Genomic DNA, 12,647 nt, shown 5'->3' on the forward strand with positions numbered 1-12,647 from the left:
CTGGGGAAGAGGCCACGTTGCATTAGAAGCTTTGCCACCTATGGTTGCCACTCTGCTCCAGAGCCTTCCCAGGGCCACACAACTTTTTGAGATTTTGAACATCTATCTATGGCCCTTCCTTTATGTGGTTGCTTCTGTGAAAATTTGTGGGCAGTTTTTTTGACCAAGTACTTTACTTTTTTCAGTATTTGAAGATAGATTCTACCAGGCAGCTTTATTCTGCAGCTTTCTGCTGCGTCTTTATCTTTGTCCCTGGCTTCTCTTTCTATTTCCTAAACACGGGTGTTCCCTGAGATGCTGCCCTTTGCCGTATTTCCTCCTCTATTACTTATCACAGCAATTGATGCTGCTCCCATGTCATCACCTCTTGTTATTTATAGTTAATGATGACCTTAATCCTGAGCTCTAATTCTGGATGTTTCTGCAAGTTAGATGAACATTTTCATATCAGTTTGCTAGTGAGGCTGTAGCACAGTATTACAAACCGGGTGGTTTAAATAACGGGAACTCATCATCTCATAGTTCTGTAGGCTAGAAATTCAAAAGGAAGGGGTTGGCAGGATTGGGCCCTTCTGATGGCTGTGAGAGAAGGATCTGTTCCAGGCCTTTCTCCTTGGTTTGTAGCTGGTCGTCTTCATGCTCTTACGGCGTTCTTCTTATATGCATGCCTGTCTCCAAATGTTTCCTTTTAAAAAAGCGCACCAATCACATTGGATTAGGGCCCATTCTAGTGATACCATTTTAACTTGATTACCTCTATAAAGACCCTGGCTCCAAATAAAATCATGTCCTCAGGTACTGGGGGTTAGGACTTCAATGTATTAATTTTGAGGGGACAGAATTTAACCCGTAACAATGGATTATTCACTCATATCACAGATATTTTATACTGCATGCCAGACACTGGTCTAGGCATTGGGCACACAAAGATAATGAGGGTCAGCTCTTCCTTCATATGAGTGGAAAGATAAGAATGAATAAACAGGCATTTGCAATGCTATGCAATAAGTGCTAGCGTAGATGAGACAAATGGTTATGAGAATATCTGAGTGGGACACCAGTCCTGATCTGATTGAATCAGGGATGGCATCTCAAAGGAAATGATACTTACGTTGGATCCTTCCCAGTAGATGCAATAGCTGCGTAATTATTCTCCCTGCTTCCAAACCGCACCCTCAGTCATCCAGCCCTAGACTCTACCACCCAGTTAATCTTTCCAAACACCACTTTGATTAAGACAGTCCCTCGTTGAGAAACCTGTAATGACACCTCACTGTCAACAGAACGAAATCCAAAAAATTCTTCAGCCTGGCCTTTGGTTCCTTCACAATCTGTGGGATCTGCCTTTCTTGTTTTGATCTTTCTGTTTTCCCTTCCTCCGTTCTGTGTATTACCAAAACAGACTAACACACTCTCTGGAGACACACCGGGAGCTTTTCTATAACTTCATGAAGGCCGGATTTTGTTTTGTTTTCTACTATTTCACTGAAACTTCCACCGAGATATTGCACCTAAAACAGTGGTTGGCACATAATAGATACTCAAGAATATTCATTGAATAAACAAATGATTCACGCCTCTCTTCTTTCCAGGTGCACATAGTTTTGCCTATTGAAATCTTTATTCTCACGGCTCAGCTCATGTGTCCTCTCCTCCTTTCTTCCGGGTCACATGCCAGATGTGACTCTCCATTTCCAGAGGCGGTAGGAGTCTAGGGGAACTGTTTGTGTGACTTTACATTCTGCTTTGCATTTTAGATATCTGTGTAGGTATTTATTTTTTCCTGCCAAATTGGAAGTTGTTTGAATTCAGGGAGCATATTTTAAAAGTAATATTGTGTCCTGCTCAGCACTTCCTTGCACAATAACAGATGCGGAAAAAAACAAAAAACTTGTTGTTTGAAGAGAAAATGAACACAGGAGTATTGCATTCATTTGAAAAAGAAAAAGAAAAAGTGGAGAAGAAGGCCTAAGGGGTGGAGTGTTTGTTCTTACCCTGCCTTGTTTTACATTTTAAAATTCATTCAGCAGATTTTTATTGCCGCCTATTTTGCTTAGGGCATTGTACGAGGACTCAGATTACAAACAGGGATTAAGCTGCCCTTGAGGTACTCTAGCACTCCTGAAAGAGAAACAAGCCCCATTGGGTCTAGCTGTCACTGTAGTCTGTTAGTCTGGTGGGTCACACATATATAATTTTATATTTCCTAGAGACATCTAATCCGGACAGGTTTTCAGATGCTTTTCTCCTCTCAGACTTACTTATCCTACTTTCTAGAATCTTTCCACATGCAGAGGCTGCCTGAGGGCAAGGTCCCATCCTCTTGTCCTTTGGAAAGCAGACAAAAGGCACCAACCTTCGAGAACAGATCGGGCTAGCCACAGGTGCCACTCAGGGACACATACTAGTAAATCGAAATGAGCTGCAGGAAGGTACCAGCATAGGGATGGAGGTCTGCGATGGAACTGGGGAAACTTTCTGTTGAAAAGCCAACTCTGGCCTCATATTTGGGTGGTGGTTTGAAACTTTATCCCTGTTCAAAATAAGGGAGGAGAAGGAGACAGGGCAAATTAAGCTATTACACAGAAGTGATAATTGGTCATCGGAGAACTGATAAGGGAAACACACCTTCAAATGAGGATGGTTTGGCAAGGAAGGAGGGAAAGGCCAGCTCAGAGAGCACCAGGAGAAGGTGGTGCACCCTGACTCACTAGAAAGGGACAGGGCAGCTCAGAGTGCGTCAGAACAGGTGATAGAACTCAGCCTGTGGGTGGCGACAGGGCTTCCCAGGTGAGTATCACAGAGGCCTCTCTCTGGGTTATGAGTCTAGAAAACCAGAGTTCAGATGGAGTCTCCGCTCCTGCTGTCATGGGGGAGAAAAACCCTGAGATAAGAAGTACATTTCTCAGTAAGAACTCAAGGATTGCTGGGGAAGCTTCCACCTAGATATCAATCTGCTGTTTTCTCACTGGAACCAACTGCCCCTGTCACCCGTACCCTCTGTAGTGAAGTAGTAGGAGCCTCAACGAGTTTGTGAGCTTGAGTGCTGCAAAGATTTGGGTACTTGAGCTGTTGGGTCCCTATGATTTAGTAAGACTGAGGCTGGGGGAAGGGGGTCAGAAACTTTTAAGTATATTAAAATGTGAAAAATGACTATAAAGTAATAATTTGGTTGTTTAAAGCAGGGTTTTTCAACCTCAGCTGTATTGACATTTTGGACAGTTCATAGTTGTGAGGAGCTGTCCTGAGCATTGTAGAATGTTTAGCACCAACTTTGGTCTCTACCCACTAGATGCCAGGAATACCCCCTCCCTAGTTCACACAACCAAAAAGGTTTCCAGAAATGGACAAATGTCCCCTGGGGGGGCAAAGTCAGTCCCAGTTGAGAACCACTGGTTTAAAATGAACTACCAGCTTTGACTCATCCAAATAAGAGTCATTTTCTTCACAGCAATCACTTTGGCAATTACAGTAGTGCTCCCCTTACCCATGGGGGATATGTTCTAAGACCCTCGGTGGATGCCTGAAACCACAGATAGCACCAAACTCTATATATTCTATGTTTTTTCCTACACATACACACCTATGACAAAGCTTAATTTAGAAATGAGGCACAGTAAGAGTTCAACAACAATAACTAATAAAGTAGAACACATAATGCACTGTAATAAAAGTTATGTGAATGTGGGCTCTCTCTAAACATATCTTATTGCAGTGTACTCACCTTTCTGCTTGTGATGATGTGACATGATACATACAACGCCTATGTGATGAGATGAAGTGAGGTGGATATGCTGGACAAAGGGATTTACATCCTGAGTGGGAGAGAGTGAGATTTCATAATGCTGCTGAGAACAATGTGCAATTTAAAATTTATGAATTGTACCCTGGCCGGTGTTGCTTAATGGGTTGGGCCATTGTCTTGTGCACCGAAAAGCTGTGGGTTCGATCCCTGGTCAGACACATACCTGGGTTGTGGGTTCAGTCCTCCATAGGGGCATGTGTGGGAGGCAACCAATCTATGTTTCTCTCACATCAATGTTTCTATCTCTCCCCCTTCTCTCTCTAAAAAATCAATGTCATACCCTTAGGTGAGGATTTAAAAACAAACAAACAAACAAAAACCCACCAGTGAATCTAGAATGTGAAATAGACTCAGTGAAAATTTATTTCAAATGACAGATTTTTAATTTTGCTAATCATTGTATGTTGTGTGTATGTGTGCATGCACACACAGCGTGAAGCAAAAATGCATGTTTGTTATACCTACCATACAGGATTTTGTGTGTTGTTTTAATGTTTTATATACTATGTTCCTCCTTGGCATTTCCTTTTTCAGCTCCCCCCGCTCCGCCCGCCCCCTTGCCATTTCTTTTTAATGGCTAGGTTATGCAAATTGTCTTGGGAATGAAACAGACAGCAAAAGGCAGAGAAACAGGAAGTATTATCCTAGCTTTTGAATTACAAAAGCTCAGGCACTTACCTGTACAGAAGAACTCAAGGGCATAGACGAGAGGTTTGGGAGGAAACCCTCTGAGGCTTCCATGTCTCTGAGCACAGAAGAGCATGCTTCAGGCTTGAGGGAGGGGGAATCTGAGGGAAGGCAATTAGTGCAGACCTCAGAGAGAAGGGCAACAGCCCTGGTGAGGTGCCCAGCAGGATTATGGGAACAGAGAGCAGAAGGGGTCAGGCTCTGTTGCTTGGGTAGAGCTGGAACAGGTGGCTATGGGGCCTTAGGCAGCCAGAGAATTTCTTTGCTCCCATGTGACACAAGAGCAGAGATAGACTTCTGAGTACCCTCCACAGAGAAGGAGTTACTGCAGAAGAGCTGCAGAAAACGAAGTCGTGGAGCTAGCATCAACATACACCTGCATGGACAACTGGCCAAAGACCTGATTGGACGCTGCATTCTTGGAGGATGGCAATGTTAACAGAAAACATATAGGATTAAAAGGATTCCTCCTCCCAACTAATTTTTTTCTGACTTGCTGAGAGGGGTGGTCATATTTAGAGTCCACTGAAATAACTTCCTACCACCCCCCAAAGAAAGATATATTAAATATTAAGCAATAAGGAAATAATTTTGTTCTTACACAATTGACTTTGCCAGATGAGATTTGAAACCATTTACCGTAGGTGTAGAATCAGATCACTACAATTTTTCTCTCTTCTGTGTCCTTATATCAGTGATTGCCAGACCTGGTTGGTAATCAGAATTACCTGGAGAGAGATGTGGATATAGGTAACATGTTTGGGGAGAGTCTGGTGATGGGCCAGATTTGGAAACCTCTTCTTAATGCTGCATTAAGCATTCTCAGACATGACAGCACACATAGTATAAGGAATAAATACAAAAATCGTGACAAAGGATTCAGTTAATGAATGTCACCTGGATTGATAAGGCATCTGGGCCAAGAAGGGCAGGAACAGGAATGGGAGGTGCAGTCAGTGTTGGAAAAGCTTTATCTGGTGATTCAAAGCAGCTCACAAGAGATGTGATATCTGGGAGCAGGTCTTTGAGTCAGGATACACCCAGGATGTAAGGAAAGAAACTTCCGATTTCAAGGCTGAAATACGCTTGATATTTACGCTTGATATGCGCAAGCCTCTGTAAAAGAGAAAATCATTGTTACATCTTAGGTCGTAGTAAATTACAGAAAATTAGAATGTAAGCCTTGTGTTCTGGACAAGCAAAATTATCAACACAAATATCATCAAATAAGGATACTAAACAGCTAACTTTCTCTTTTCCAAATATGTTATCATATCAGGAAGATGCTTTCCTCTGTAAGTAACAGAACACTCAACTCAAAATGGCCTCAGCAGTAAGGGAGGCGTTAGCACAGGAAATGCAGTCCAGGGAAATGTCTTCTAAATGGGTTTACTTTCTGTTTTGATATAAAATGGTGGCAATCATTCCAAATGTCACATTCTCATGCTCCTTCATCCAGAGCACTGAGAGGGTCTTGTGTCTTTTTTAGGAGCTTCAAAACACTCCCCAATGCTTCCCAGCAGTCCCTCAAATTCCCCTTCCCAGAACTGTGTCACATGCCAATATCCACACCAAGCACCGAGAAAGAATTAGGACGGCAGCAGCTTCTTTAGGGTAATCGGTACTGTATTTCCTATCTGTACCCCTCAGTCACATGGCGAAACACAAGGCTTCAGGGGGAAGGAAGAGCCTGGAATAAGGAGAAAGAGTGATTACCCCACAAGGAAGAAAGGCAGTGATCTTTGAGAAACAGTGCCTGCTGTCACTGTGACCTGAAGAGATTACTCTGCAGGGATATTTCACATTTGAAATGAAGCAGTGAGTCCATCCGTCTAAGTGCACTCTGCTTGTCCTGGTGATACGGGCACAGAATAAACTAATCTTAATGCTTTTAAAAACAAAATGTGATTAAGAAGTTAAGCACGCTGTGCAGCAGCACAGAAGACTTTCTAGTGACTTTTACACATCTGCTCTTTATTTATTTATTTTTTTAAATATATTTTATTGCTTTTTTACAGAGAGGAAGGGAGAGAGATAGAGAGTTAGAAACATTGAGGAGAGAGAAACATCGATCAGCTGCCTCCTGCACATCTCCTACTGGGGATGTGCCCGCAACCCAGGTACATGCCCTTGACCGGAATCGAACCTGGGACCTTTCAGTCCGCAGGCCGACGCTCTATCCACTGAGCCAAACCGGTTTCGGCACACATCTGCTCTTTAGAATTATCGTGTACCACAGTCTCTGATGATACAGATAATACACTGTAAACCCATTAACACAGACAGCAGAAGGTTGAACTCACACTTCTAATTGTTGTTGTACCACTTCCACAAACTTATGTTGTTCTGACGGTAATATGGCATCTATATATATAAAAGCCTAAGCAACCATTCAACCAGTAGGTATGATGCATACCGACCACCAGGGGGCAGACACTCAATGCACAGGCATGGAAACATGGAACAGACTGACAAATCTCAGAGAGGAGGGGGGAGAGGGTGGGTGGGAAGAGATTAATCAAAGATTTTATATGCATACTACAGGCCCGGGTGCACAGATTCGTGCACAGGTGGGGGGGTCTCTGCCTGGCCTGAGGGGGTTGGGGCCCCTCAGCCTAGCTGCAGGGATCGGGCCGAAATCGGCCTGGCCTTTGGGCCCAAGGGGTCATGGATTGCGAGAGGGCACAGGCCAGGCCGAGGGACCCCACCAGTGCACGAATCCATGCACCGGGCCTCTAGTGTTTAAATTAAATGGATGTTTCCCACCCCCAATAACAGTGACATCATAGTGCATATGAACTCTCTCTCTATGAATAGAGTCAGGCTTGCCCTTCAATCAGGCTTAAGAGTTGTAATTTCCATGTCAAGCAGGACCTCAAAACAAGTATCTTTACCATCCCCTCCATTCCTTAGTATTCTCTTATTTCATCTTGATTTTCACTTCTTCACTTTCCCTTAATAGAGGGACCTACTAAAGTCAGATGCTTCTGGAAAATATAACACTCTACGTATCTGACCATCCAGACTAGTGCCGATTGCATTTCTATCTGGTTCGAGCTCTGCAGCACAGTCATGACTCATGAATTTGGGCCAAGAGATAAACCTTATATTAGATACTCACTTAACAATCTCAACATGTTAATATGACAACTTGTTACAAATGGAATCCTGGAAACCAATTATATTAGGCACAGGCTCCACTAGAAAATACAATTCATGTCGAACCTTTAGCGAAATGCTATCTATGCTATTTATTGCCCTTATTATTACTCTTATGATAACAGAGCCTCCCAGGCTAAGGAGAGCAATCAGTACTCTTGCCGAGGAGCTGGTCCCAATGCATTATTCTATAATTAAAGAGACAGGGCAAACGGAGAGAAGAGTCAGAGGACTTTTAGAGCAAATAAAGGACCTGCTGAAATCACCAGCAGATATAAAACAGTTCCAAAACAGATCAATGGAGGGAGCCCAGAACCTCTCAACCTCCCAAACATCAAATGAGAAAGGGAAAAGAATATGGCTCTATTTCTGGCCCATAGACATGCCCTAGGAAAGCCATATGCTGACTCTACCACTCCTTTCCCTCAAGAGGGTGTCCCCAACATGTTTTGCAGGATTTGGATAAATCTGTGTTTGAGGGTCCACCTGGAAATAGTTGGCCCTGGGTTTAGATTTCTGAACTCTTGTGAGGTACTTCCTACCACAGACAACTCCAAGGTCCCATCCCCATCTGAGTGAATTCCAGCAAGAGGTTCTCCCAGATGAGTTCTGCCTGTGATGACTTTTAAAATAAGTTACTGTTAAGCTACCTTAAGCATATTCTTTATGCATATTCTCCTGGTGCTGACATAAGCAGCTTGTGGCTTTGAATAGTCCCCAGGTAAGCTGCCCCGTCGAAAGGGCCTTCTCCTATAGGCAGCAAGCACATTTCTCACATTTGAATTTGACATCTTTAATGTAGACTTAAAGAAGCCTGTCTGGAAAGATTAAGCACCTTCTTTACTGAATGACCCAGTCACTATGTGATACTGTCAAAAATAAGGAGCGACATTCATGGGTCAGTTGCAGGGGCTGGGCAATGGCTTACCAGCACCAGTCCCCCATCAACAAGCCGGCCACATGTTTTAGAGGCAGACCAACTCTGACAGGGAGCTTTGTTCTCTTCCCCTGTAGCACCTCCCCTGTCTCTTCCACCCTTAATGGAAGTGTGTCATCTACTGTTTTTAAGTTTTAAGTTTCTGCTTCACATACATGAGAGCCCTGGACTTTTATGACATTAAGTATTTTAAATTGGTTGTCAAGGTCCTAGTTCTGCTGTCATCTAGAAGATAGCTCTATATAAGCACATAGAATAAGTTTCTTCCCATCTCTGTGTACCATTGTCTAGCTCTGAAAGGCCACGGCTGGCGTAGCTTTCGGGTTAAAAGACTTGGAGAAAGAGCTGATGCACAGATTGACACACAAGACAAGAAATATTAATTTTGGCCGAAACCGGTTTGGCTCAGTGGATAGAGCGTCGGCTTGCGGACTGAAAGGTCCCAGGTTCGATTCCGGTCAAGGGCATGTACCTGGGTTGCGGGCACATCCCCAGTAGGAGATGTGCAGGAGGCAGCTGATCGATGTTTCTCTCTCATCGATGTTTCTAACTCTATCTCTCTCCGTCTCTCTCCCTTCCTCTCTTTAAAAAATCAATAAAATATATTTTTAAAAAAAAAGAAATATTAATTTTGAAATTATGGGGGGGAAGCCAGGGGAAAACTCGACTGTAGTAGTCAAGTTCCACTGAGTCTCCGTGCCAGTCTGCTTTTATTTACTAGAATACACAATTGCCTTTTAGGAATGCAAACAGACATATCAACGGTAATGTTTAGTAAACAGTAAGATTACCAGGTTTTGAAAGCGTTTGCTTTAGGCCATTGAGTCAGCAGTAGGTAATAAAACGCACATTCACTCTGTGAATATCAAAGCCCAAACTCAGCCTTCTGGTGGACTCCTCACATTTATATTAATTACTGTTGATCTTGGTTTCCAGCATCTAGCAACCAAGTGTCCATGTTTAATCATGGTAGAGGGTCGGGCTGAGGCGGTATGCCTGGCTCTTCTCCAGGGGTAGCACTATATTTGCAGGACAACCCAGGTTGCCCCATATTCAGTCATTAATTTTTTAACCCAATTCCTACAATGTAGTATTGGCATTCAGTCCATCACTGTCTAAGCTTATAAGGAAATTCTCAGCAGTTTGAGTTCAGTTTCAGCAGGTAAATGGATCAGGTTTTTTTGTTGTTTTTTTCATGCCCCATCCCTACACATTTATGGACATTCCTTTTCTGGTGGGCCCACAAGTGTTAAGGACTGTTGCATGGCAGGTTATTACAAGCAAAGGATCAATGAGAGAGTCTCTATTCCAGAAAACTTGTGCTAATGGACCCCTTCCCTACCTCTCTAGTCCTTATCTCTCTCTGGCTTGAGGATGTCTGTTTCTGCCACTTCGTCCCATCCAGTGTGAGTTGCTCCTCTGACTACCACCTCTCTTCCTCCATCTCAACCTTGTGTAGTCTTCAGGATTAGAGAAACCGTGGTTTATAGCCTGTGAATATTTCTCACCTGCATTAGACTGTGGTTTCTTTGAGTCTGTGCTTCAGTATGGGCTGAGAGGAAAATGGTGGAATGAATGGGGGCAGAGCGGGGTGGGGGGAAGGTGGAAATTGCACAGAAAATAGAATAATACTTTGAGCCGAAACCGGTTTGGCTTAGTGGATAGAGTGCGGCCTGCGGACTGAAAGGTCCCAGGTTTGATTCTGGTCAAGGGCATGTACCTGGGTTGTGGGCACATCCCCAGTAGGAGGTGTGCAGGAGGCAGCTGATTGATGTTTCTCTCTCATCGATGTTTCTAACTCTCTATCTCTCTCCCTTCCTCTCTGTAAAAAAATCAATAAATTATAAAAAAATAATACTTTGAAATGTAACCCCACCACATGCCATATAGAATTGGAATCTTTCAGTCTGATTCTAAAGAATTTAAACAGCATTATTTTGGCAGTTTAATTATGAAAATGGCTTGAGGTCTATTACCTCAGTGGTTAAGATGAAGGGGAACACTCACATACAGACAATTGGAAAACATCAAGAAAGAATCATATATAATCTGTGACATACAGGCTTTAAAGCTAAAGTAGTAGAGTTTTCTCTAGGTTTGTTCCATAAACTGCCATTCAACTGTACAAGATAATGAGTTTGGCCAGATGTTTCCCAATTAAATTGGTACAACTTGTCTCTACAGATGATAATGTCTGAGTGTTTATTCTTTTTTAAAAATATGTTTATATTGATTTCAGAGAGGTAGGAATAGATAGAAACATCAAGGGTGAGAGAGAGTTACTGATTGCTTCCTGCACATCTCCCACTGGGGATCAAGTCTGCAACCCAGGCATATGCCCTGACTGGGAATCAAACCGTGATCTCTTGGTTCATAGGTTGATGCTCAACCACTAAGCCACGCTGGCCAGGCAAGTGTTCATTCTTTATCAGATTCTGTGCTCTAAACTTTACAAATATATATTATCTCCTATGGTCTTCAAAACAACTCTATGAGTTAGTTTATTTTATCTTGGTAGGTATAGAATTCCTGTTTTACAGAATAGGAAATTGAGCTTTAATTTTTGCCGAGGTTCACATAGCTATTAAGTGGTGGGATTCAAACCAAAGTCACAGTTACCCCACAGCCCCTGCTCCTAACCCCACATCACACCTTCACTATAGAAACATTCGTAGGAAAACCAGAGTCTAAGCTGACCCTGGCAAGACCCTGGCATCACCACATCTTGAATGTGAACTCAGCTTGAGGACACAGGATGTACCGAAGCAGGGGCCTGCTGAGATACCTTCCTGGACTGGAGAGAGGTTCTGGAGCTGACGGGCCCTTGAGGAATTAAGATAACAGCCCCTCTTTTGTGTTCATGTGCATTTATGTGTGAGTATTTAAGTAGGAATTGTCCCAACAAAGAGACAACTGATTTTATTCTTTTATTTTTTCCTTTAAAATATTTTAATTCTTAGTCACATAAATAAATAAACAATATAAATCTTCCTTCCACCCCCTTCAGCCCAGTTTGTACCCCATTCCCTTTCTCGTGGATATCTTTTCAGAGTTCCTTTTATGCTAAAATAAATAAATATAAATATATAATCTTTCTTCTTTTGTCTTTTTCTGTATAAAAGGTAGTCATTTAAAAATTCTGTACCTTCCTTAGCTTTTTTCACAGAGAGCTTTATCTTGGATACTTTCCCACATCAGCATCCAGGGAACTTCCTCATTCTTTTTTACAACAGTTTACTGTTTCATGGCGTTAGATGTATTATCATTCATTAACCAGGCCCCTTGTAATGGGGCTTTTGCTTTCACTAACTGGTGCATTTGTCATTTGGTGTTTTTTTCTTCTTGATTTTCATATGGTCCAATTTGTTAGTCTTCTCTTATGTCTAATGGCGCTTAAGTCAAAGTTAGAAAGGCCCCTTGCCAAGGTTATAAAAGTGTTCTCCCAAGTTGTCATTCAGTACTTCATGGCTCTAATTTTCTTATTTAAAATCTTATCTACTTGGTGTTTATCTTGGTTTACAGTATCATGTTTGGATCCAACTTTTCTTTTTTGCAGATGGCTATCCAGTTCTATCACACTATTTATTAAATAACTGCTGATAATTTAGTGCCCAGTCATTTGAGATGCCACCTTTAGAATACTATATATATGGTTTTATTTTAGAATACTAAAAGAAAGACTCTCAGTTTGTTTATGCGGTGTATCATGTTTATTGATTTGCGGATATTGTACCATCCTTGCATCCCCGGAATAAATCCCGCTAGGTCATGGTGTATGATCTTCCTAATGTAATGCTGGATTTAATTTGCTAGTATTCTGTTGAGAATTTTGGCGACTATGTTCATGAGGGATATTGGCCTGTAATTCTCTTTCTTTGTATTGTCTTTATCTGGTTTTGGGATTAGGGTAATGCTGGCTCTGTAAAAAGAGCTTGGGAGGTTGGAATAGAAGGATCATACCTGAACATAATAAAAGCCATATATGAGAAACCCACAGCCAACATCATAATCAATGGACAAAAACTAAAACCATTCCCCCTAAGAACAGGAACAATTCTT

Source organism: Myotis davidii, unplaced genomic scaffold (assembly GCF_000327345.1).
Source record: "Myotis davidii unplaced genomic scaffold, ASM32734v1 scaffold135, whole genome shotgun sequence".
Lineage (NCBI taxonomy): Eukaryota > Metazoa > Chordata > Mammalia > Chiroptera > Vespertilionidae > Myotis > Myotis davidii.